At 43.4% G+C, this 27245-nt stretch overlaps 1 protein-coding gene across 4 annotated transcripts in view; it reads left to right on the forward strand.

The window, feature by feature from the left end:
- mark2b (MAP/microtubule affinity-regulating kinase 2b) overlaps positions 1-27245 on the forward strand; it is a 171242-nt gene that overhangs the window by 10248 nt on the left and 133749 nt on the right. The window contains exon 1 of one of the 4 annotated variants that reach the window (XM_060855451.1): positions 2694-2777. The exons of the other annotated variants lie outside the window; for them this stretch is intronic. The gene's annotated coding sequence lies outside the window, so the exon portion shown is untranslated. Of the gene's footprint in view, positions 1-2693; positions 2778-27245 lie in introns of those variants that run through there. 4 annotated transcript variants of the gene reach the window in all.

Genomic DNA, 27245 nt, shown 5'->3' on the forward strand with positions numbered 1-27245 from the left:
ATGGACAAACTGCGCTTGGAACTCTTCTGCCCCTTCCCGCAGCCTTCATTCTTGAAGCAACACGATCACGGTTTTGTTAATCTTTGCTTATTCCTACTTGTGCTGGCACAATCTCATCTATATCTGAGTGAAATAACCATTACCCAGGTCTCTAGTACTCATACCTATGTCTGGGGTTTTTAAAGGGGAGTTTAGGAAGGCCATGCTCTCCAACACTGGGAAATGATCCTGCACTGTACAACATCTTGTACATTAACGTGACCTCATCACCTGTACTACTCCTGACTGATAAGCTCACTTAATTTTAAATCCTTTGTGTTTTCTCTGTCTCCTAATTTTTCTGTCTCTCTTATTCCCTTTCACTATGTCTCCTCACACTACCTTTATAAACATCTACAAAACATGTCTTTTGAATGAAGTTTTGGTCCCCATTCAATATCTCTTGCTTTCTGCTCTTGGGGACTGAAAAGAATCTTGGTAGATGGTTTGAATATGCAAGATGGCCAGGCAAGTGTAAGTGCTGTTTCAGAATAAATCCCCTCGTTGGGATATGCACCCTCTGCCCTGAGAGGGGCGGAGACTGTGGCAATTGAAGAGGATTGGCTGTGGCTGTTAAGAAGCCTTGTTCATTCTGAATTCTTAATTTTAAGAAGGTATTTCTTCCAATTATCAGATACATTGGTGACCCAAACACCAACACGCACTTAGTATTCACTGAAACCTGCTATCTCTTTTTTTTAAATCCTTGTCTGATTGCACCACACCTGATTTTTTGCCCTCATTTACTGCAATGACCCTAGCGCTCAGGTTCCTGCACTGGAACCAATCTGTGTCAGGAAGCAAAAGCAAAATACTATGGATGCTGGCGATCTGAAATAGAAACAGAAATCGCTGCAGAAACGTAGCAGGTCTGGCAGTTTCTGTAGAGATGGTAACTAAGTTAACGTTTCAAGCACATGGTGCCTGTTCTTTGGAACAGGGTGATGTGAAACTCCGTATGAGTTGTTAGGATTGGTGGTGGCGCTATCAAGTTTGAATCGGTGTTTCTCATGCTTGGATCACTGAAACAGATCTTTTTTTCACTGTTGTTGTAAATTGTAGGCTGGGCTTCCCAGCTGGAAAACAAGAGTGAAAAACCCAATCTGTCCCCAAATGGCGGTATCTTGGAGTTGTTTCTCTCTTCGACTTGGCCCCAGATAGTCTTGTGGCCCAATCAGCCTCTCGTGCTGACTACAGGTGTCAGCTGGAACTTGGTATGCAGCTCTCTCTCAGGTTATGAGTTTGAACCCACTCCAAATATTCCAGCACATAATCCAGGCTGGCTCTTGCAGTGCCAGTCTACCAAGCAAGATATTAAACTGAGGCCCTGTTAAGTCTTCGGTTGATATAGGTGATCCAACAACATCCTTGGAGAAGATCAGTCTAGTTCTTTGGGTCCAGAAATCAATATTTACTCCTTAGCTGGCATCGCTAACAGGTAATCTACTTATTTATTTCCACTGGCAGCTGATTGGTGACTAGAGGGCATCAGATGAAGCTAATTGATATAAAATCACGGGCTCGGGGGAACAAAGAAATACATTTTTGTACAGTGAGTTTTTGTCATCTGGAATGCACAAACTGAATAAGTAAATGAAACAGACTCAGCTGTAACTACCAAAGGTGACATGAGTAAGCATTTGCATCTCTGCTGCGCTGCTGTGGAAATCAGTTGCTGTTTTTAAGGAGGAACTCTCCAGGACGTCCCTAGTGTTCCCTTTGAGAGTGCAACAGCATGGAAGCAGGTTATAAAACTCCACATTGCCTGCATTGCTCATAATGTGCAATGCTCTTCCCAACTGTGTAAATGTTGGTATGTTTGTCAGTGCCAAATCTTCATTCACTTTGAGGAATAATCTCTCCCATCTCACCCATCCCATGTTGCTTGTAAATCCTAATCTGATCTAAAGTCTAAAGTTGCATCATTGGAAGTGAGTCCTACAGAATACAGAAAGAGACGAATCGGCTCTCTGTCACTTGTCCTCCTTCATTGTCCCCTTCACCCTAGCCATTTCTTTCTCCCTCCCCCTCTGCATTCCCTTAAATATATCAATGATATTCACCTTGATCCTTCCCTGAGGTAGTGAATTCCCCACTCCGGGTAAAGGGATTTCTCCTGAAGTCTTGATTGGATTTACTGGGATATGTCTAACACATTGCTGTTGCCTTACGGTATGAGTGGGGGCAAGTTGGAGGCGAATGTTGGCAGATAAGCCCTCCTTAAATCTATGCCCCAAGCTAGTTCCTAAGCAAACAATGCCTTGGTGTGGACGGTCATTGTTGCTGTTTCCAAGTAGAGAGGACAGTGGCAGGATGTCTCTCATGGGCCTTCGATAAAGCACTTTTAAACGAGTCGGTCAGAGTCAATGCCAGATAATTGGGTCCACACACATTTTTAGAAAAGCACCGACAGTTAGTTATACCCTGGAGACTGGAAGGGAATCAGCTATGTGTATTGTAGCTGATGTGGAAATGATGTAAGGAAAACCAACGCTCCCTCCGGTTACCTCTGAATCCGCTCCAGCTTTTGGTGCCTGCACACATGCTTTATGCAGATAGCAATTAGCATCGTGCAGCGAGCCAGTGCAGTCGCAACACCTGAATCACATAACAGCACATTCTGTTAACCAGCTGTCTCCACAAAGATCCCCTTAGCAACATGAGTTAATGTGCTGGAGTACTGCAGCTCTGAGCCGTTGTGGATATAGGTTCTACAGGTTGCTGATCTCCATACATAGGTAAGGCTGGAGCAGTGGTGGCTCCCTACCTCCCTTCTTTCCCCCACCCCCTAGCTCTCGTGTTCGCGCTCTCTCGGCTTCTCTGTTGTATGCATCTCTCTTCCTGACTGTTACCCCTCTGCCTTTTATTATACATTGCCTGCGGTTTTTCTTCACATTCGTAATCAGAGGTTGAACAGAAAAAAGAATGAACCAAAATGATGATTTTGTCAAATCTTAGCACATGATAGTATACCATTTAGCCCATCGAGCCTCTTCGGCATATTAAATCCCTTTTCCTCAGTCTTAGTGATCACATTTAGATTTTTGTGGTTAATATTGCGGGTTGTCAATTACTTAAGTGTTTCGGATCTGTCATAGACACACACAATAGATTATCAACCAGCCTGTTGGCAGCTGTGCTTTGGAGAGAGCCTTGGAACCCAGGGTGTTGACTTAATTTGGCATTGATGTTCCAGTGCATGTTTGTCTTCCTGGTGGTTGAGTGAACTTACCTGATGATTAGCACAACTAAGGAGAGGCAAAGGATTTCCGGTTTGCTGCCTGGAAGGGTGTCCTCCAGGGGTGGGGACTGTTGGAGGGATGCTGTTGGTGCTTGCTGTTATCAAACGGGAGGTTGAGTGGCTCTCATCATTGCTATCCTGTCACTTCTGTGAGGTTCTGAAGGGGCTGATGATGATTGAGGATGTGAATCCACAATCCATCTCCGTCAACATGGGCGACACAGGACAGGCACAACTTGTGCAGTCACATTGTACAGCACTCCCTGTAGTGGATAGTGAGGGTTAAATGTGCAGGGAGTGCTATGGGGGTGTAAGGGGAAAGTGTACAAGGAGTGCAATGGGTGGGCAAGGGGGCAAGGTATGGGGTGCACAGTGGGGGGGGGTGGGTGAGGGTGAAATATATGGGGCGCGTGATGGGGAAGAGGTGAGGGGGAAAACTACGGAATGTGTAATGATGGGGCAAGGGGGAAATGTATGAGTAGGGTGTGTGATGGTGGTGAAGGGGAAATGTACGGGGTGGGATGTGTGGTGGGGGGAGCTGAAGGAGAAATGTGGTGAGGGGGAAATTATGGGGTGGGGTGTGGGGTGAAGAGGGAATGTGTGGGACGTGCGGTGGGTGGGCAACGAGGAAAGGTGTCAGGTGGTTTGTGGGTTGTGGGGGTGACGGTGGCAAGGTGCGGGGTGGTTTGTGGGGGTGACAGTGGCAAGGCGCGGATGGTTTGTGGGGGTGACGGTGGCAAGGCGCGGGGTGGTTTGTGGGGGTGACAGTGGCAAGGCGCGGGGTGGTTTGTGATTTGTGGGGGTGATGGAAAAGCACGTGGCGGTTTGTGGGTTGTGGGGGTGACGGTGGAAAAGCGTGTGGCGGTTTGTGGGTTGTGAGGGTGACGGTGGAAAGGTGTGGGGTGGTTTGTGGTTTGTGGGGGCGATGGTGGAAAGATGCGGGGTAGTTTGTGGGGGTGACGGTGGAAAGACATGGGTGGTTTGTGGGTTGTAGGGGTGACGGTGGAAAGGCACGGCGCGGGGCAGTTTGTTGGTTGTGGGTGTGATGGAGGAAAGGCGCTTTGTGGGTTGTGGGGGCGACGGTGGAAAGGCGAGGGGTGGTTTGTGGGTTGTGGGGGGTGACAGTGGAAAAGCGAGGTGTGGTTTCTGGGTTGTGGGGGCGATGGTCGAAAGGCACGGGGCGGTTTGTGGGGGTGATGGTGGAAAGGCATGGGCGGTTTCTGGGTTGTGGGGTCGACTGTGGAAAGGTACAGGGTGGTTTGTGGGGGTGACGGTGGAAATGTGCAGTGTGGTTTATGGGTTGTGGGGGTGACGGTGGAAAGGCGCGGGGCAGTCTGTGGGTTGTGGGGGCAACGGTGGAAAGGCACGGGGTGGTTTGTGCAGGTGACAGTGGAAAGGTGCAGGGTGGTTTATGGGTTGTGGGGGTGACGGTGGAAAGGCGCGGGGTGGTTTGTGGGTTGTGGGGGCAACGGTGGAAAGGCACGGGGTGGTTTGTGCAGGTGACAGTGGAAAGGTGCAGGGTGGTTTGTGGGTTGTGGGGGCGACGGTGGAAAGGCACTGGGTGGTTTGTGGGGGTGACGGTGAAAATGTGCAGTGTGGTTTATGGGTTGTGGGGGTGACGGTGGAAAGGCGCGGGGTGGTTTGTGCGGGTGACAGTGGAAAGGTGCAGGGTGGTTGTGAGGGCGACGGTGGAAAGGCGAACTAGAGGGAGGCAGGGACTGATGGCAATACTGTTTGGGGAAGGGATGGGTGGATTTGGTCTTGAGGTACTTGGTGAGGAATGGGGTGGAGTTTGTGGAAAGTACAAGGAGCTTTGGGATCAGCTTTTCCCTTGGCAAGATTGATAGATATGTTGTAATTGAAGTGAGCAGGCTCAAGTTGGATGCGCGATGTGGAAATTCCCAGATTTATTTTTTGCACCAATTCTGGAACTGCTGAAGTTGGGAGATTGTCATGAACCAAGTAAGATTCCTGAGACCTTCATTTGGAGGTTGTGGAATTTAGGCAGGTATTGAGAAAAGGTGGAAGGGGTATATGGGAGATTTGGGAAGAGATTGGATGGCACCGAATGCTCAGCAGTGACCTGGTGATGGGTTCTTCTGGTTCCATTGTTGTGTGTGTGAGATTGAGACTGAGTCCGTGCTATGAGAGATGACAGTAACCTGACTATGTCCTTATTGAACACCCTTTGCAGGAATGACTTGCACAGAGCAGGAGGAGGTCAGGAAACCCCTCAAACCTGTTCTGCCATTTAATTCAATCATGGCTGAGTTGGTGAAGGCAGCTTGTGCTGAGATGGGAAGGCATGTGGCTAATTGAGTTGTCAGCTATATCTTTAAACCTCTTCTCTTTTACTTCCAACATCTGATCCTTTCTCAGTGAGTTAAAACTCTCTTCCATCTCCTAACTGAGAGCTGAGTACTGTTGCTTGCTGGCTTCCCTCAAAAAATATGTTAATTGTCCCTGGCAAGTAGTAATTAATCTGGTTTCATTGCCACCCTCACATAACTTACCTTTCTTGAAGAACCTTGTTCAGGAGGGAAGACTGCAGGCACTCCTTTTGTGGGTTGTGTGTGTGAGAGTTAACTACGTTTTTGAGTCCTGTGGGATCTACATTTCATTGAAGTCCAGAAGTCTTTGCTGATGGGGAGTCGGGAGGATGTTGGAGAAGGGGCTCCGAGGGCAGTAACTGGAGTTTGGTAGCTTTTTGTTTGGATTGAAGCCAATAGAGTTTCTTTTTAATTTTGAACTAACCTGTGTACAAAGATGATGTATTTTAAGTCTTTTCAGCCAATCGGGTTCATGTTCAAATTCTAAAGTGTGCCTTCTATGATATTAACTGGTAGATATCCTGTGGGGTTGCTCATGGTAAGTCAGATCCTGAGAGTGGATATCTGAGTTGGAAGTGAGGTTGTTCAGGCCAATTGCTGGTGATAGTATTTTGGTTCTCCTATTTTAATATTGTGAATGATTTGCTTTCTAGTTTAATACCAGATTTCATCTAGATGGATATGATGGACCATGTTGTCAGTCTGAACTCTTCAGTACCCCTCTCAGTGCTGCGCTGAAATACCACACTGGATTAGGTACTTGAGTCTGTGGTGGGACTTGATCTCGTAGATAAGTGTCAGCAAATGATTCAGCTTGAGACCTGACCCTGCCTTTGCTTTTTCAGGATAGACAGCGCATTGCATTGTCAAAAGTACTATCTAGTGAGGTGTAAAACTGAGCCCAACTCCTTTGGTGGCGCTGATGTAAAAGGTGATGTGGAGATATGTTGAAGAAGAACGGGGAAGAGCTCTCCCCAGTGTTCTGAAGCTAATATTTATCCATCAATCAACATCATTAAAAACAGATCATCTGGGTCATTCTCACATTGTCTTGGTTATCCACAAAATAATCACACTTGTTCAATGTCCTCAGTTGGTTATAAAGCGAGGAGATGTCCAGTCTCTGGTTGTGAAAAGCACTATAAAAATGCAGTTCTTCGAAAGTGTAGTGGGGAATGCCAAATAAAAAATAATTTTTCTGCTCGTACATTCCGGATGCAGCTAAAGGCATTTTAACTGTCTTCTGGCATTTTGATGGTGTTCGGTAATATTGATTTACACTATTTTATACTGGACCCCAAATATAATACACCTTTCCTGTCATCTTACTGATTTACAAATGGCAGAAGTAGCTCATGATGAAATCAACGCGAGAAAATTCTACCAGATCTCTTGAAGGTCACAGAATCCAATTGTTATGTAAACAGAGGCTGAGCCTGCTCTGTGATAGGTTAGCTATCAGTTTGAAATATGCTGTGTTACAGGCTGCAGCTCAGAAACAAGCAACAGAGATGTGCTTAACACTATTTTCCAATTATTGCCTTTTGCACATTCCATGATTCCCAAAGTTCCATCATTGCCTTCAACTGCTTGGGCCCTAAATTGTGAAATTCTTTCTCTAAACATCTCCTCTTTAAGCATATTCCCTTTGACCAAGGATTTGGTCATCTATCCTAATACCTTTACCACACAATACAGTATTTGACTATGCTTTTGTGAAGTGCTTTGGAGCATGTTAGTATGCTAATGATGCCTTGTAAACACAGTTCTTAATGTTGTAGTAACTTTCTTATAATGGTACTGGTTCAAGTTTTAATGTGGCCTGCCCTCATTCGGGGGTGGTCTGTGCAATAACTGTTAATGACTGTTGTGATCTGCTAGGTAAAGTGCATGGTTCTTGAGTCCCACTGTTTGTGGTGTCACTGTAGAAGTGAATGATCTAATCAAAGTACTCAAAGTCCCTAATTTACCAATCTAATGGAATAAGTTAACAGGAAAAACTGACTAGCTTTGTGAACAAAACCATGAACTATCAACATATAATTTTACTAATTGATACTTTAACCCCGCCATCTTTTAAACTTCTACACTCTCTCAGACAAAAACATGTGTTATGGTAGAGGGAAGAAACCTGGAGGAATACAGTTCAACCTGTACCTGGCCACAAGATTCGCTGAGATTTCCTTTTGCTTTCCAAGATCTTCTGTTCTTCAGTCTTACTCCAGATTTGCCACTTCACAGCATCTATAGAGCGATCAGAACACTAATTATAAAATTTCTTCATTACTGGTTAAAGGGAACAGCTTACAGCACCTAGTGAGAGAACATAACTGGCTTTCTTCAGACTTTAGATACTGTAGAGAGAGAGAGAGAGAGAGAGACGCATTTGCTGCTATTCCAGCAATCTAGAGTCTTCTCTGATTGTAACTTTCATACCCAAAGCTGTTCAGCTGCTTAGGAGCCGATCAGAGAGTTGTCAGCAGGCTGGTAACCTTTGGCATCCACTATTGGTCACAATTGCACAAACCTATCAGCTACCTGTTGCCAGCCAACCCCTCCCTGGTGCCGTACTCTCTTATCTCACCTTTCCGCACGGCTTGCAAAGCAACAGTGTAAACAAAACCTCAATGCGCTTCAGTAACTTGTATTCTAAAGTGTGGCAGTTTCCTTCCTTTATTTTTAAACAGCCCTTTTTCCATTTCAGTTCACAATTAAAAATAAAAGAAAATAAAAACATGTAGTCTTTACAATGCTAAACAGAAGTCATAAGAATTATATTTCTAGATGAAACTCCTAGCAAGTTAGAGCTGTAGTGTGAGATTCCAGCAGAAACACAGCCAATGCTGGACATAGAGGCCCAGGCTAATGTTCTGGGGGCATGGGTTCAAAACACAACATGAAATTTAAATGCAATTAATGTGAAAAGAAATGTGGAATTGAAAACTATACTCTGAAATAATAGTTAATGCGGTGATCAACGGGTTGGACTGAAGGGTCTGTTTCCATGCTGTACATCTCTATGACTATAATAAATGTCCTTTCGGGTTGGAAAACTGCCATCTTTCTCCAGCCTGACTCCAGATCCAGATCAATGTAGTTGACTCTTAACTACTGTCTGAAATGGCCATATAAGTCACAGTTTAAGTGGAATTATGAACAGGCAACAAATGCTGACCTTGCCAGTGACACCCACATGCCATGAGAATCCCAGGTTTCAAAGATATTTCTGCTACAGTTCATGTGCTGTATGGCTTGATTTGATTTACTGTGTTGAAAGATAGGGAGACAGTGAACATAGTGGATGTGGGTATTTCTGGGTGATTTTAAGGCCATACGTTGAGTTCACAAAGTACACTAAGTGGAAGAGTGGAGATGGAGAGAAATTTATGGCAAACGTGTGCTAATTTGAATGGCTGGATGGCTATCTTAAAAATAATGAATGTGCCACAGCTTGTTTCTATGTTCTGTGTGAGCTCATTTACACCGTTTGTGCTTTTAAAAAAATACAAAAGACATGTGTGAGGTTTTCATGCTGCACTTTTGCCTCCTCCAGTTGTCAGGTGCTCAAGTACCTACATACCAGCATCAGCCTTCCTTGTGACTCCCATCTCCAAGATGTACATCATCTGGCTTGTGGGTTTTATGTGAGTGCATCTACTGTGTTGTTACTGCTGTGGAGTCAAACACTTGGTCAGTGTGTGCTTGGTGATGCTTTGGTGAGAGACCAAGAAAAGGCTATCAGAATGGTTCCAGCAATGATAACTTGCCACTTCTGCTCACATCTCATGAAAGAATCAATGCAAAAAAGGAATTTGAATGCATTCCTCAAGTAAGGGGTTAAGAATGGTAACAAAAACAGAAATTGCTGGAAAAGATCAGCAAGCTTGGCAGCATCTGTGGAGAGAAATCAGAGCTAACATTTCAGCTCAAGTGACTCTTCCTCAGGATCCCTTAAGTTTTGAGGAAGGATCACTTGATCCAAAGCGTTAACTTTAATTTCTTTCCACAGATGCTGCCAAACCTGCTGAGCATTTCGAGCAATTTATGTTTTTGTTTCTGATTTACAGCATCTGCAGTTCTTTTGGTTTTGGTCAAGAATGAGAACCCTGTCCAAATTCATTAACTCTGACCGTGAGGACGCCAAACATCCCCTGATATGTTCTCATCAACATGTAACCTGTTCTCGGCTCACTCAGCAGACTGAGCTTGAAGCTGGCACCTTGTGTCTGTTTTCTCAGTTGTAACTGCCCACACTTCTCCTTCTGCTGTCTTGTCACAGTTTACAATTTAATTAAGAGCTCTGAACCGTGTTCACTTCCTGTTGCTGAGCGCTACCCAGATGTAAAATTGTGTTTGGTTACCCAAGGAAGGAAAATGACACAATGGGGCATGGATTAACATGTTCAGGAACCTTCTCTTTAATCTTTCATAACTTGACATTGTCAGGGCAGAGCTGATGTCTGCTTGGAACTGTGATTCCCATGTTGTTTTGCTGTCAGTATCCATGTGTTTGTACCTCTGAGCTAGTAGTCTTTTTAATCTTCCACTCACCAGTATATGCTGGAATTGAAATTTTTTTACAATGTTGCAACATGCTTCAGATTGAGCTGGTAGTATGTAGGGAATTGTGGGATTACAGGGCTAGCTGCGCCAATATAATCCTTGTTACATGGTCTAATTTTCAGGGCTATTCCTGGCTTTGATTCTAGGTGTTGGCTGATCTCACTTGGCTTCTACAAACCTCAAATATTAAATGTTTTTACTCAGTTTGTGTGTGTCACTGCAGGGTCAAGTTTAACAGGAAACTGGTTAAGTAGATGAGAAAAGAATGAAAGGTTATGTTAATAGGGTGAGATAAAGTAAGCTGGGAGGGGGCTTGTGTGAAGCAGAAATGCTAGTGGTGAAAATTAGATCACTTGATGTTTTGCATCTTCTTTGTTCCAAAAGATGTTGAAGCGAGTTTTGAGAAGATTTGTAGGTCAGGTTGAAGTTCTGGATGTAGGTTTGCTTGCTGAGCTGGAAGGTGCATTTCCAGACGTTTCATCACCCTACTAGGTAACATCTTCATTGGGCCTCAGGCGAAGCACAGTACATGATTCCTGCTTTCTATTTGTGTTTGGGTTTCTTTGGGTTGGTGATGTCATTTCCTGTTTTTCTCAGGGGGTGGTATATGGTATCTAACTCGATGTGTTTGTTGATAGAGTTCCGGTTGGAATGCCATGCTTCTAGGAATTCTTGTATGTGTCTCTGTTTGGCTTGTCCTAAAATGGACGTGCTGTCCCAGTCGAAGTGGTGTCCTTCCTTATAGAGTCATAGAGATGTACAGCATGAAACAGACCCTTTGGTCCAACCTGTCCATGCTGACCAGATATCCCAACCCAATCTAGTCCCACCTGCCAGCACCCGGCCCATATCCTCCAAACCCTTCCTATTCATATATCCATCCAAATGCCTCTTAAATGTTGCAATTGTACCAGCCTCCACCACTGGCAGCTCATTCCATACACATACCACCCTCTGTGTGAAAACTTTGCCCCTTCGGTCTCTTTTATATCTTTGCCCTCTCATCCTAAACCTATGCCCTCTAGTTCTGGACTCCCCGGCCCCAGGGAAAAGACTTTGTCTATTTATCCTATCCATGCCCCCATATAACAGCCCCGGCCTGTTCAGCCTCTCCCTGTAGCTCAGATCCACCAACCCTGGCAACATCCTTGTAAATCTTTTCTGAACCCTTTCAAGTTTCACAACATCTTTCCGATAGGAAGGAGACCAGAATATCACGCAATACTTCAACGGTGGCCTAACCAATCTCCTGTACAGCCGCAACATGGCCTGCCAACTCCTGTACTCAGTACTCTGACCAATAAAGGAAAGCATACCAAATGTCGTCTTCACTATCCTATCTACCTGTGACTCCATTTTTAAGAAGCTACAAACCTGCACTCCAAGGTCTCTTTGTTCAGCAACACTCCCTAGGACCTTACCATTAATTGTATAAATCCTGCTAAGATTTGCTTTCCCAAAATGCAGCACCTCACATTTATCTGAATTAAACTCCGTCTGCCACTTCTCAGCCCATTGGCCCATCTGGTCCAGATCCTGTTGTAACCTGAGGTAACCCTCTTCGCTGTCCACTACACCTCCAATTTTGGTGTTATCTGCAAACTTACTAACTGTACCTCTTGTGCTCGCATCCAAATCATTGATGTAAATGACAAAAAGTAGAGGTCCCAGCACCGATCCTTGTGGCACTCCACTGGTCACAGGCCTCCATTCTGAAAAACAACCCTCCATCACCACCCTCTGTCTTCTACTTTTGAGCCAGTTCTGCATCCAAATGGCTAGTTCTCCCTGTATTCCATGAGATCTAAGCTTGCCAAACGCCTTACTGAAGTCCATATAGATCATATCTACTGCTCTGCCCTCATCAATCATCTTTGTTACTTCTTCAAAAATCTCAGTCAAGTTTGTGAGACATGATTTCCCATGCACAAAGCAATGTTGACTGGCCTGAATCAGTCCTTGCCTTTCCAAATACATGGAATCCTGAGGGGCAGGATGTACCTCCAACAACTTGCCCACCACCGATGGCTCACCGGTCGAGAGTTCCCTGGCTTGTCTTTACCGCCCTTCTTAAACAGTGGCACCACGTTTGCCAACCTCCAGTCTTTCGGCACCTCACCTGTGACTATCATGATACAAATATCTCAGCAAGAGGCCCAGCAATCGCTTCTCTAGCTTCCCACAGAGTTCCCGGGTTCACCTGATCAGGTCCTGGGGATTTATCCACCTTTAACTGTTTCAAAACATCCAGCACTTCTTCCTCTGTAATCTGGACATTTTGCAAGATGTCACCATCTATTTCCCTACAGTCTATATCTTTCATATCCTTTTCCACAATAAATACTGATGCAAAATATTCATTTAGTATCTCTCCCATTTTCTGTGGCTCCACACAAAGGCCGCCTTGCTGATCTTTGAGGGGCCCTATTCTCTCCCTAGTTATTCTTTTGTCCTTAATATATTTGTAAAAACCCTTTGGATTCTCCTTAATTCTATTTGCCAAAGCTATGTCATGTCCCCTTTTTGCCCTCCTGATTTCCCTCTTAAGTATACTCCTACTTCCTTTATACTCTTCTAAGGATTTACTCGATCACTCCTGTCTATACCTGACATATGCTTCCTTCTTTTTCTTAACCAAACCCTTAATTTCTTTAGTCATCCAGCATTCCCTATACCTACCAGCCTTCCCTTTCACCCTGACAGGAATATACTTTCTCTGGATTCTTGTTATCTAATTTCTGAAGGCTTCCCACTTTCCAGCCGTCCTTTTACCTGTGAACATTTGCCTCCAATTAACTTTCGAAAGTTCTGGCCTAATACCGTCAAAATTGGCCTTTCTCCAATTTAGAACTTCAACTTTTAGACCTGGTCTATCCTTTTCCATCACTATTTTAAAACAAATAGAATTATGGTCGCTGGCCCCAAAGTGCTCCCCTGGAACAGGAAATTCGATGTTTCGGGCCAGAGCCCATTCCTGATGAAGGGCTCTGGCCCGAAATGTCGAATTTCCTGTTCCTTGGATGCTGCCTAACCTGCTATGCTTTAACCAGCAACACATTTTCAGCTCTGATCTCCAGACCTCACTTTTTACCCAAAGTGCTCCCCCACTGCCACCTCAGTCACCTGCCCTGCGTTATTTCCCAAGAGTAGGTCAAGTTTTGCACCTTCTCTAGTAGGTACATCCACATACTGAATCAGAAAATTGTCTTGTACACACTTAAGAAATCCCTCTCCATCTAAGCCCTTAACACTATGGCAGTCCCAGTCAATGTTTGGAAAGTTAACATCCCCTACCATAACTACCCTATTATTCTGACAGATAGCTGAGATCTCCTTACAAGTTTGTTTCTCAATTTCCCTCTGACTATTGGGTGGTCTATAATACAATCCCAATCAGGTGATCCTCCCTTTCTTATTTCTCAGTTCCACCCAAATAACTTCCCTGGATGTATTTCCAGGAATATCCTCCCTCAGCACACCTGCAATGCTATCCCTTATCTGTATGTAAGGATGCTAGTGAGAGAGGGTCATGTCGTTTTGTGGATAGTTAATGTTCATGTATCCTGGTGGCTAGTTTTCTGCCTGTTTGTGCAACGTAGTGCTTTTTACAGTTCTTGCACTCCAATTTCTCTCTCACCTGTATGCCAAATTTGTTCGGGCCTTTTAAGGAGGGAGCAAGCAGGATTGATAAGGAGAAGCCAGTTGATGAGGTGTATTTGGATTTCCAAATGGCATTCAATAGGGCACTGCACATACTGTTATTAAACAGTGCAATGAGACAGTATATTGGCATGGATAGAAGACTAGATAACTAATAGAAGACAGAGTTACAATTTGACTGTCAGGGTGGCAGTCTATAACTAGTGGCATGCCCCAGATCCATTTTGGGTCAACCATAATGTAGAATACTTATTCGTGACTTGAATGAGAACCATGACTGTAATATCGCCAGATTTGCAGGCGAGACAAAAATAAGTGTGAAGATAAGTAGAGATGGCCTTGGAGCGTCGGAAGCTGAGGGGTGACCTAACAGAGGTTTACAAAATTGAGGGGCATGGATAGGATAAATAGACAAAGTCTTTTCCCTGGGGCTGGGGATCCAGAACTAGAGGGCATAGGTTTAGGGTCAGAGGGGAAAGATATAAAAGAGACCTAAGAGGCAACTTTTTCAAGCAGAGGGTGGTACGTGTATGGAATGAGCTGCCAGAGGTGGTGGTGGAGGCTGGTACAATTGCAACATTTAAGAGGCATTTGGATGGATATATAAATAAGAAGGGTTTGGAGGGATATGGGCCGGGTGCTGGCAAGTGGGACTAGATTGGGTTGAAATATCTGGTCGATGTGGATGGGTTGGACCGAAGGGTCTGTTTCTATGCTGTACATCTCTATGACAGAGTCGACAGAGGGGTATAGACAGATTAATTGATTTGGCAAAAAATTGGTGGATGCATTAGAATGGAAAAAGTGATGCTCTGCACTTCTGCAGGAAGAATAGAAGAGTTGACTATTGTTTCAATGGTGGGGGGGAGGAAAACTACAGAAAGCTGCAGTACAAAGGCATTTGGGGGGTCCTTGTGCATCAATGTCAAAAAGCCAGCATCCAAATTCAGTGGGTAGTAAGAAAGGCAAATGGGATTTTGGGTCTTATTTCAAAGTGTATAAAAATAGGAAGGTTGTGCTAAAACTATACAAAATGCGAGTCAGAGCAAGGTAGAATCCTCTGAATGGTTTTGGGACCATTATCTATGGAAAGATGTACTGATATTGGAGACAGTCCAGAGAAGGTTCAATATGCTGATACCAAATGTGGAGGAATTTTCTTCTGAGGTTGAGTAACCTGGACTTGGTACTCGTTAGAGCTTACAAGAATGAGAGGAGACCTTAGTGAAATATACAAGAATCTTGGGGGCTTGACAGGTGTGGAGTTTTGTTTTACCTTCTGGGAGAGTATATGACCAATGGTGTGGTCTCCGAATAAGGGGGTCACCCATTTAAGACAGAGATGAGGAATTCCTTCTCCCAGAGGGTAGTGAATCTGTGGAATTATATACTGCAGACTGCGGTCAAGGCTGGGCCATTAACGACAATCAAGGCTGCGATTGATAAGATTTTTAATGAGTAAGGAAATAAAGGGTTATGGCAAAAAAGCAGGAAAATGGATTGAGGATTATCAGATGAGCCGTTTTATGAAATAGCAGGCCAAACTGGACCAAATGGCCTACTTCTGTTCCTACGTCTTATGGCCTTGTGCAGGGGGTGATGGAATGGAGGGCCCTTCACAGTGTCTCCTTATATGGTATATTAGCTGGGAGACACGCACACTCGTAGTTAATTGATGCATTACAGAAGAGCAACTGGTGTTTGGATCAATGTCAAAAGAACAAACTAAGAAGATTTTAATGAAATCCAATGCCTGATTTCTACAAAAGAGCACATAAATGTAAGTAGGTGCTAGAGGCTGGCTCCTGTGGCAATAACTATGTATGTTGTAGTTCATGACCTGCCCACGTGCAGTGAAGACTCTGTGTATGCAGTTGAAAATGGTTAATCATAAGCTTTTATTTGCTGAGGATGGACCATTAAATAATGACAGGAAGTCCCAGCACCCCAAGTGACTGTGCCTAAGGATTAATCACTGAGTGCCTCATGGTGTTTGCTGCAAATCACAGTTAATCATACGTGAGTGATTTTTATAAGCTTGAATGATGCATGTATGTTTAAAATCCATTCACTGTCACTGGTAATGCCAGTATTTAGTGCTTATCTTTTACTTGCCTTCTAGTTGAACCACTGATGTATCAAGTGAATAGAGTTTGAATATGATTGGGACAAAGACTGGGGAGGGGGGGGGGGATTGGTTATAATAAGTTTAATATCTGAAGCGTTCATAGATAATATGGAGGTATTGGAGGATCCAAAAATAAATGGCAAAACCAACAGAACCTTGAAGGTAAGGCAATTAAGAGGAAGCGACAGAATTTACTAAGGTGTTGGGAAAATTGTTCAGGAGCAGTAGCAGTGAGCTAGAAAGCAATGTCTGAGATAGAACCGCTGTTCGCAAAGACTCAAAGCTGCGAATGGTGGGGCAGTGTAAGGAGAGCTTGAGGTTTCAGGGGAAGCGTGGAAGCTAATCCGCCATTTCTAGAAACATTCCAGGCAATTGAAGGACCACACAAGGCCTAGAAATGGAAGACAAAGTTCACCAGGTACTGAACTGCTTCAAACTTAAATAAGGAATGCCAGGTCAGTACATTAGTCGGCAGTATTGCTAATAAGGTGTTAGCAAGGGAGTTGATGAGACTACAGCTTCCTCTGAAGGAGTGTTCTATGCATTTGACTTGCATTTCCTTGTTTGTCAGAATTTAAATTTTGAATGGGCGAAGTTTAATTGACAGAAGCAAAGGCCAAGTGAAAGCACGGAAACGTTATTGAAATGACCTCAATAGGCTGGCAGAGAACTGCATTTTGGAAGGTTTGAAGACAGAGTTGATTTCTAAAGTGGATTGTTGTTTGGGAGGCAAATGACAAATCATAGCCTGGAAATGATTTATGCATTCATAATTAGACAGTATGGAAACAGACCATTCAGTCCAACTAGTCCATGCTGACCATAATCCCAAACTAAACTAGTCTAATCTGTCTGCATTTGGCCTATATCCCTCCAATCCTTTCTTATTCATGTACTTAGTTAAATATCTTTTAACCGTTGTAAATGTACTCTGATCCACCATTTCTTCTGGCAGTACATTCCACACTCGAACCACACTTGGTGTAAAAAAAACAGTTTGGCCCTCGTCTTTAAATCTTTCTCCTCTCAATTTAAAATATGCCCCTTAGTCTTGAAATCCCCCACCCTAGGGAAAAGACACCTGCCACACACCTCATCTGTACCTCTCATTATTTTATAAATCTCTATAAGGTCACCTCTCAACCTCCTAAGGTCCAGTGAAACAAATCCCAGCCTCTCCCCATTACTCAAACCTCCGTTCCCAGCAATATCCTGGTAAATCTCTTCTGATCCCTCTTCAGCTTAATTGTATTCTTCCTATAGCAGGGCAACCCAAAATGGACATAGTATTACAGGCAAGTCTCACCAACGTCCTGTACAACCTCAATATGATATCCTAACTTCCATACTGAAAGATGTGAGCAATAAAAGCAAGTGTTCTTAGTGCTGCCTTAATCACCCCCATCGGTATGTGATGCAAACTTCAAAGAACTATGTACCTCAGCCCCTAGATCTCACTGTTCTACAACTCTGCTCAAGGCCCTACTTTTAATTGTATAAATCCTGCCTTTGTTTGTCCAAATTGCAAATTGGGCGGCATGGTGACTCAGTAGTTAGCGTTGCTGCCTGTCAGCGCCAGGGACCTGGGTTCGATTCCACCCTCGGGCCACTGTCTGTGTGGAGTTTGTACATTCTCCCCGTGTCTGTGTGGGTTTCCTCTGGGTGTTCTGGTTTCCTCCCATAATCCAAAGATGTGCAGGTTAGTGTGAATTTGCCATGCTAAATTGCCCATAGTGTTAAGTGCACTAGTCAGGGGTAAATGTAGGGGAATGGGTCTGCGTGTGTTACTCTTCGGAGGGCCAGTGTGGTCTTGACAGGCCAAATGGCATCTAAACAGATTAGATTAGATTTAGATTAGATTTACAGTGTGGAAACAGGCCCTTCGGCCCAACAAGTCCACACCGACCCGCTGAAGCGAAACCCACCCGTACCCCTACATTTACCCCTTACCTAACACTATGGGCAATTTAGCATGGCCAATTCACCTGACCCGCACATCTTTGGACTGTGGGAGGAAACCGGAGCACCCGGAGAAAACCCACGCTGACACGGGGAGAACGTGCAAACTCCACACAGCCAGTCGCCTGAGTCGGGAATTGAACCCGGGTCTCAGGCGCTGTGAGGCAGCAGTGCTAACCACTGTGCCACCGTGCCGCCCACGACAGGCCTAATCTAATCTAAACTCCATCTGCCAGTGCTCAGCCCATTGACCCAATTGATCAAAATCTCTTTGTAATTGTAGATAACCTTCTTCACTGTGTATTATACCACCAAACTTGATGTCATCTGCAAACTTACTAACCATACCTTCTATATTCTCATCTATACCATTTAGTTCTGGAGAATGTGGTTAAATTATGAGGCAAACTGAACTTAACAGAATTCAGTATTCTTTAGAAGGAAAATTGATGGCCCATTCTAAGCCCCCAAAGGAGAAAGTGCATGTAATTCTGAACCTGCTGAAACAGGAAAAAGCATGTCACTACCATTTTATACTGCCTCTGGTGTAGCACGAACAAGCCTCACAAACAGGTGCAATGTGCCACAGCTGTGGAAAAGTGGGTCATTTTAAAGCAGTTTGTTGTTTTAAAATGCAAACAATGGAAAATAATGGGAGAAATTATTAAATTAATGCTTCATTCAAGAGGTTGAAAAACGACAAAAAAATTATCAAATTCTTTTGTGAAAAAATATGATACTGAAAGCAAATATTCTAGTTTTAAACTAGAAGCACATAGACACCTCACAATTAGGTACAGGAACCATCATTTCCATATTACGGGTGCAACTAAAATGCCTCAAGCAAATTCAGTTTCCACTATTAATGATCAAATTCCAAGGTCCTGGCAAACTTCATTAAAAGGTAAAGGGCAGCGCTTGGTTAAGTACAAATATTAAAAAAGAAATGCTACCATTCAGAACCTTCAGGAATGTTTGGAGCTGAGGTGGGCCTTTAATGTTGTTGAGATTGCTGATTATAAAAATGACTTAATTTTGAAGTGAATTCCCAAAACTGTTGTCAGGATTGAGCAAACTGAAGACACAATCTCACATCACCCAATGCTAAATTGATCTGCTTATTCATGCTGAGGAAAGTCACCTGCACACTTCAGTTAAAGCTGAAATCAAAAAGATTCACCGACAAGGAGTTCTTTCACTGGTTACCATGCCAACAAGACAGTATCCAGGTATTCCTGTCCCAAGGCTGTTCAAAAATCTTTGTGGATTTATCTCTGAGCAAGTAGGCAAGCACACAGTCCAGAGATGAAAATGTGTTGCTGGTTAAAGCACAGCAGGTCAGGCAGCATCAGGATCCTGATGCTGCCTGACCTGCTGTGCTTTAACCAGCAACACATTTTCAGCTCTGATCTCCAGCATCTGCAGACTTCACTTTTTACTCGAAGCACACAGTCCAGCCAACAGAAATTAGTCCTGTGAAGAGCACTTCAGCTTGATAGGCTTCATAAATGTCACCAGACATTTGGGGATTGCAGAGTGCCACGCAAAGGTGCAACAATTACTTTGATGGCTAGGTGTTTTCCATTCCATTGAGGGAATGATTTCTAACTACGTTCCTTGTGCTGAACATAAAGAAAACTTATTACCACCTTTCCATCAAGGCTATGGGCGTGCCTGGAAATTAATTTCTTTTGTGTTTAAGGGAAAAATGTTCCGTGTGATTATTGATAATTTAAAATGCATTGAAGTTAACTTTGCATTGTATCACAACAGTTACAGTCATCCAATTCCTCAAAAACATTTACTCCATTAATAGGTTTCTGGATATAGTAATGTCAGACAATGCACCCCAAACTTTCTGGTGAGAAATTTCAAAATTTCATACATGAATATGACTTGAATCGTCTTACCAATTCACCTTGCTGTCCTCAAGCAAACTGAGGCTGAGAGAGGGGTATGAACAATTAAAGCTCCACTGAAGAGAAATACAGACCTAAATCTTGCTCTGTTGAGTAATTGATCCTCAGAGTGAACTATCGCTATCAGCATTGCTGAGAGATTGAGGACATAGTTACATCTCTAACACATAAGGCCTTGCATTACATAAAACAACCACAAGATAGTAAAGGAAGAAGAATGAAGAAACAGTTGGGCTCAATTTTAAACAATAGACACTGAACAAAAAAGTTTCCAGAGCTGAAGCCTGACAAGGTGCACATGTAAGAGACCAACAGAGAAAAGGTGCAATTATTGGGAAAAAAATTCTACAACCAAGATTGTATGTGGTTAAGACAGTACCCAGTATTGTAAGGAGAAGTCACAATACATAGCAAGGTGGGAACATGTAAACATATGGCTGATCTGATTGTAACCTGAAATCTGCATTGCTGCCTACCTCTGATACCCTTATTTGCCTCCTGACTTGAAAAATGTTCAAAGACTCAGTTTCCATTGCCTTTTTGGGAAAGGTTCAGGCTAAAGATGCACATAAGACCATAAGACATAGGAGTGGAAGTAAGGCCATTCGGCCCATTGAGTCCACTCCGCCATTCAATCATGGCTGATGGGCATTTCAACTCCACTTTCCCGCATTCTCCCCGTAGCCCTTAATTCCTTGTGACATCAAGAATTTATCAATCTCTGCCTTGAAGATATTTAGTGTCCCGGCCTCCACTGCACTCTGCGGCAATGAATTCCACAGGCCCACCATTCTCTGGCTGAACAAATGTCTCCGCATTTCTGTTCTGAATTTACCCCATCTAATTCTAAGGCTGTGTTCACAGGTCCTAGTCTCCTCGCCTAACGGAAACAATTTCCTAGCGTCCACCCTTTCAGAGCCATGTATTATCTTGTAAGTTTCTATTAGATCTCCCCTTAATCTTCTAAATTCCAATGAATACAATCCCAGAATCCTCAGCTGTTCCTCGTATGTTAGACCTACCATTCCAGGGATCATCCGTGTGATTCTCCGCTGGACACGCTTCAGTGCCAGTATGTCCTTCCTGAGATGCGGGGACCAAAACTGAACATAGTACTCCAAATGAGGCCTAACCAGAGCTTTATAAAGTCTCAGTAGCACAACGATGCTTTTATATTCCAACATGTGACAATAAATTCAATTCAATTCAATTTCCTCTGTGAGCAAATATTTTTCTCTCTGATCTGTATTAAATGGGCAACCCCTTAATTTTTAAACAGTTACTAAACCTCTAGTTCTAGATTCTCTCACAAGAGGAATAATCTTCTCTTAATTGATCCTCAGGATGCTATAATCTTCAACAAGTTGCTTCTCATTGTTCTAAGCTGCAGCAGATACAAGCCTAGCCTATCCAATATTTCTTCTTTCTGCTCATTCCAGATATTAGTATAGAACATAGAACATCACAGCACAGTACAGGCCCTTCGGCCCTCGATGTTGCGCCGACCTGTCATACCAATCTGAAGCCCATCTAACCTACACTATTCCATGTATGTCCATACGCTTATCTAATGATGACTTAAATGTACTTAAAGTTGGCGAATCTACTACCGTTGCAGGCAAAGCATTCCATACCCTTACTACTCTGAGTAAAGAAACTACCTCTGACACCTGTCACCCCTCAATTTAAAGCTATGCCCTCTTGTGCTCGCTGTCACCATACTTGGAAAAAGGTTCTCCCTGTCCATCCTATCTAACCCTCTGTTTATCTTATATGTCTCTATTAAGTCAACCTTCTTCTCTCTAACGAAAACAGCCTTAAGTCCCTCAGCTTTTCCTCGTAAGACCTTCCCTCCATACTAGGCAACATCCTGGTGAATCTCCTCTGCACCCTTTCCAAAGCTTCCACATCCTTCTTATAATGCGGTGACCAGAACCGTACACAATACTTCAAATGTGGCTGCACCAGAGTTTTGTACAGCTGCAGCATAACCTCATGGTTCCGGAACTCAATCCCTCTATTAATAAAAGCTAAAACACTGTATGCCTTCTGAACAACCCTGTCAACCTGGGTGGCAACTTTCAAGGATCTCTGTACGTGGACACCGAGATCTCTCTGCTCATCTACACTACCAAGAATCTTGCCATTAGCCCATACTTTGCATTCCGGTTACTCCAACCAAAGTGAATCACCTCACACTTGTCCGCATTAAACTCCATTTGCCACCTCTTAGCCCAGCTCTGCAGCTTATTTATGTCTCACTGCAACCTACAACATCCTTCGTCACTATCCACAACTCCACTGACCTTAGTGTCGTCTGCAAATTTACTAACCCACCCTCTACGCCCTCATCCAGGTAGTTTATAAAAATGGACTCAACACCGACCCTTGTGGTACACCACTAGTAACTGGACTCCAGGATGAACACTTCCTATCAACCACCACCCTCTGTCTTCTTTCAGAGAGCCAATTACTATTCCAAACTACTGTATCTCCCACAATCCCATTCTTCTGCATTTTGTACAATAGCCTACTGTGGGGAAATTTATCGAACGCCTTGCTGAAATCCATATACACCACATCAACCAGTTTACTCTCATCTACCTGTTTGATCACCTTCTCAAAGAACTCAATAAGGTTTGTGAGGCATGACTTACCCTTCACAAAACTGTGCTGACTATCCCTAATCAAATTACTCTTTTCTTGGTGATTATAAATCCTATCTCTTATAACCTTTTCCAACACTTTACCAACAACTGAAGTAAGACTCACTAGTCTACAATTACCAGGGTTGTCTCTACTCCCCTTCTTGAACAGGGGAACCACATTTGCTATCCTCCAGCCTTCTGGCACTATTCCTGTAGACAATGACGATTTAAAGATCAATGCTAAAGGCTCGGCAATCTCCTCCCTGGCTTCCCAGAGGACCCTAGGATAAATTCCATCTGGCCCAGGGGACTTATCTATTTTTACACTCTGCAGGATTTCTAATACCTCTTCCTCGTGAACCTCAATCCCAACTAGTCTGGTAGCCTGTATCTCAGTATTCTCCTCGACAACATTGTTGTTTTCTAGAGTGAATACTGTTGAAAAATACTCGTTTAGTGCTCCCCCTATCTCCTTTGACTCCACACCCAACTTCCCACTACTATCCTTGATTGACCCTAATCTTACTCTTTTCATTCTTTTATCCCTTAAATACCTATAGAAAGCCTTAGGGTTTACCCTGATCCTATCCACCAACAACTTCTCATGTTTCCTCCTGGCTCTTCTGAGCTCTCTTTAGGTCTTTCCTGGCTACCTTGTAACCCTCAAGCGCCCTAACTGAGCCTTCACATCTCATCCTAACATAAGCCGCCTTCTTCCTCTTGACCAGAGATTCCACTTTCTTCGTACGCCTCCCACGCTCTACAGCTTCCTCCCTGCCTGACAGGTACATACTTATCTAGGACCCACAGGAGCTTTTCCTTGAATAAGCTCCAAATTTCTAATGTGCCCATCCCCTGCAGTTTCCTTCCTCCATCCTATGCTTCCTAAATCTTGCCTAATCATATCGTAATTGCCTTTCCCCCAACTGTAACTCTTGCCCAGTGGTATACACCTATCCCTTTCTATCACTGAAGTAAACATAACAGAACTGTGATCGCTATCACCAAAGTGCTCACCTACTTCCAAGTCTAACACCTGGCTGGGCTCATTACCCAGTATCAAATCTAATGTGGCTTCGCCCCTTGTTGACCTGTCTACATACTGTGTCAGGCAGCCCTCCTGCACACACTGGACAAAAACTGACCCATCTATAATACTCGTACTATAGTGTTCCCAGTCAATATTTGGAAAGTTGAAGTCCCCCATGACAACTACCCTGTCTCTCTCACTCCTATCGAGAATCATCTTTGCTATCCTTTCCTGTACATCTCTGAAACTATTCGGAGGCCTATAGGAAACTCCCAACAAGGTGACCTCTCCTTTCCTGTTTCTAACCTCAGCCCATACTACCTCAGTTGACGAGTCCCTAAACATCCTTTTTGCAACTGTAATACTGTCCTTGACCAACAATGCCACACCTCACCCACTTTTACCATCTTCTCTGTTCTTACTGAAACATCTAAATCCTGGAACCAACAACAACCATTCGTGTCCCTGCTCTCTCCATGTCTCTGAAATGGCCACAACATCGAAGTCCCAGGTACCAACCCATGCTGCAAGTTCACCCACCTTATTCCGGATGCTCCTGGCGTTGAAATAGACACACTTCAAACCAAATTCTTGCTTGCCGGTGCCATCTTGTGTCCCTGAAACTTGATTTCGGACCTCCGTACTCTCAACCCTTGGTAAACCTTCTCTGAGCTGCCTCCAAAATATTTACACACCCTCTCTTAGACCAGTACAGTTCATGGTAGTCCAGACTCTGTTTCACCAGTACCCCGTATGACTGAAGAATAGCCTTCCTACTTTTGAATTCGCTTTCTTTTGTGATAAATTATGTTGTGTTAGCTTTCTTGGTAGCTGGAGACTAGCCTTTGGCATTTCATATGCTCTGACTCTTTTGTATCTCTGAAATCTGCAATCTCTCTTCATTTAAATAATGTATTTTTATTTTTGTTGTTAAAATGGGCACTTACACATTCAAAAATATTGTACTCCATTTCTCAAATCTTGTCCATTCACTTAACCTATCTGTGTCTTTTTGTAAACTCTTTCTGAACTCCTCATGGTGTATTTTCCTCCCAATCTTTACCTCATCAAATTTCTTCTTCCCTTCATCTAAGTCATTTATGTAAATGGTAAGAATGCAGAAGCTCCATAACCATCCTGTGGGACACCACTTGTTGCATCTTACCAAACTGAAAATGACCCATATATGTTTGCTGTCTGCTTCCTGTTCGCAGGTCAAATTTTTATCCATACAACAATGGGGTTACCTTCTACAGCATGTACTTTTATTTTCCACAATATCATTTTGTGGCTCTGTATTAAATGACATACTGATTCTTCGCGCCCTCCCCCCCCCCCCCCCCTCCTCCTGCCAGAGCACACATTACTTCCTCAAAAGCTGCAGTAGGTTGGTTAAACAAGATTTCCTTGTTCCAGAATCATGTTGACTGTGCCTGATTGCCTTGAACTTTTCCTTTATTTCATCTCATCATTATTTCATAATAGCTTCGAACATCTTCCCTGTGATATTGTGCTTTCTGTCTCCCTTTTTGAACAGAGTAATTAAGTTTGCTTTCTTGCAAACTAATGTGACATTCCCCAAATCCAGGAAATTTTGGAAAATTAAAACCAGTGCAACAGCTTTCTCATTTGTCACTTCCTTTAAGACTTTGGGGTATAGTCTGTCAGGGCTTGAGCCTGCAGCTTTACAAGGTCATCCCTCCCTTTCTCCCCTTTTGCACCCTGATTTGTAGTTAATTCTGGAATATTGTTTGTGTTCTCAATTAATTAATCCTGACATTAAGTAATCGTATCTTGTTGCATAACAATGGGTCTATAATAGCCTGCTCCCTGGTTGACTCCAGAACTTGTGTTTCTAAAAACTATCCTGAAAGTATTCTATGCACTCTTCATCTAACCCTTTGCACATTTGAATTTTTAAATCTGTATGTAAATTCTCTTATAATTCTTGTGCCTTCATGAAAGGTTCCATTATTTCTTCCTTTAGGCTCCACTTTACCATGTGGTTATTGTCAGGGGCCTGTATACCACTCCCACAAGTGACTTCTTGTCTTTATCTTATCGCAACTCGAACCATTTCCACATCCTGGTTTGTTAAACTTGGACCCCTATTGTGCTAATACCACTAACTAACAAAGCCATCACTCCACCTTACGCTAGCTTCTTCTCCTTCCAAGATATTCCATATCCTGCAATATTCAGATCCCAGTTCATGTCATGTTATAGCCACGTCTTTATGCAGAATGTTGCTGAGGTCTCTTCTGGAGTATTATGTCCAGTCTGATCACCCTTTTATAGTAAGGATATTATTAAGCAGAGAGGGTTCAGAAGAGATTTACCAGGATGTTGCTGGGAATGAAGGTTTGATTTGTAAGGAGAGGCTGGGACTCTTTTTACTGGAATGAAGGAGGATGATAGAGGTTTATAAAATCATGAGAGGTATAGGTAGGGAAATGACATCTGCCATTCACCTTAGGATGTGGGATTTCAAGACCGGGGACACACTTTTAAAGTGAGAGGACAAAGTTTTTGAAAAAGGTATGCAGGTAGTTTGTCTCTTTGCACAGAGTGGTTCATATGTGGAATGCATTTCCAGAAAAAAAACTGGTGGATGCAGGTGCAGTCACAACGTTTGAAAGGCATTTAGAAAAGTACATGAATAAAAAATATTTTGGAGGGATGTGGGCCAGGAGCAGATAGGTGGGACTAGTTTAGTTTGGGATTATGGTCAGCATGGACTTGTTGGACCGACTTCTTTGACTGTATGACTCTGTCTCTGCCTTGGTTACCAAAGTGTACTTGCTCATTTCTGTTTGTGCTTTCAGTTCATGTGTTATTTCAAATGTTAAATGTCTTCAGGGAGAGAGATTTTCGTTTTCTTTTTATTGTTATTTCTATAACCTCTTGCCTTCTCTGTTGATTTACTGTTAGATTTTGTATTTGCTTTCCCTTCCTGTCATGGTCTGTTAATTAATTCCCATATTGATACCTCGCTGTTGTGCCTTGTCACTACTCTTTGATTTACTGCACTTCCCAAATCTGATCCCTTGCACTCACTATTTGGTTTAGTTCTACTTCCTGAGTTACTTGGCTCACAAGAAAACTGACCCCAGCATGGTTCAAGTGGAGACCATCCCATTGGTACCAGATTCCAGTTTGCACAGTACTGGTTCCGGTGCCTCATGAGCTGGATGCTTTGACTCCAGTCTTTTAAACCTTGCATTAATCTCTCCAATTTGATCATCCCTAAATTAATTTGTTTCTGGCTCAGGTAATACTCGAGACATTATGACCTTTTTGGTGGTTCTTCATTTGATGCCCCATACTGACACTTCAGAAGCACCTCCTCTGTTCTCCACATGTCTTTGATGCCTAAAATGACTACAACACCATGGTCCTCTCCCTCCCATTGCAGATTTGTCCCCAACCCTGAGCAGATGGGCTGAACCCCAAGCATTGGGTAGGCAACGTAGCTGTCTGGACTTGCTGTTTTCTGTAAAGAATGGTGTCAACCCCTCTGACCATGTTGTTACCTACTAACACACTTTTGCTTGCCCCACTTGAATGACTTCCTGTACCATGATACCAGAATGTGATGGCTAATTCACCCTGCAGCCTCCTCTTCCATCCAAATAAGCAGAAAGAACCTCAAACCTGTTAGGCAGTTGCTGAGGCTTGAGCTCTCTTCTATAGCCAACACACTTTCACCTTATTCCCATTCAGTTTTT

This window comes from Hemiscyllium ocellatum, chromosome 46, assembly GCF_020745735.1.
Source record: "Hemiscyllium ocellatum isolate sHemOce1 chromosome 46, sHemOce1.pat.X.cur, whole genome shotgun sequence".
Classification (NCBI taxonomy): Eukaryota; Metazoa; Chordata; class Chondrichthyes; order Orectolobiformes; family Hemiscylliidae; genus Hemiscyllium; species Hemiscyllium ocellatum.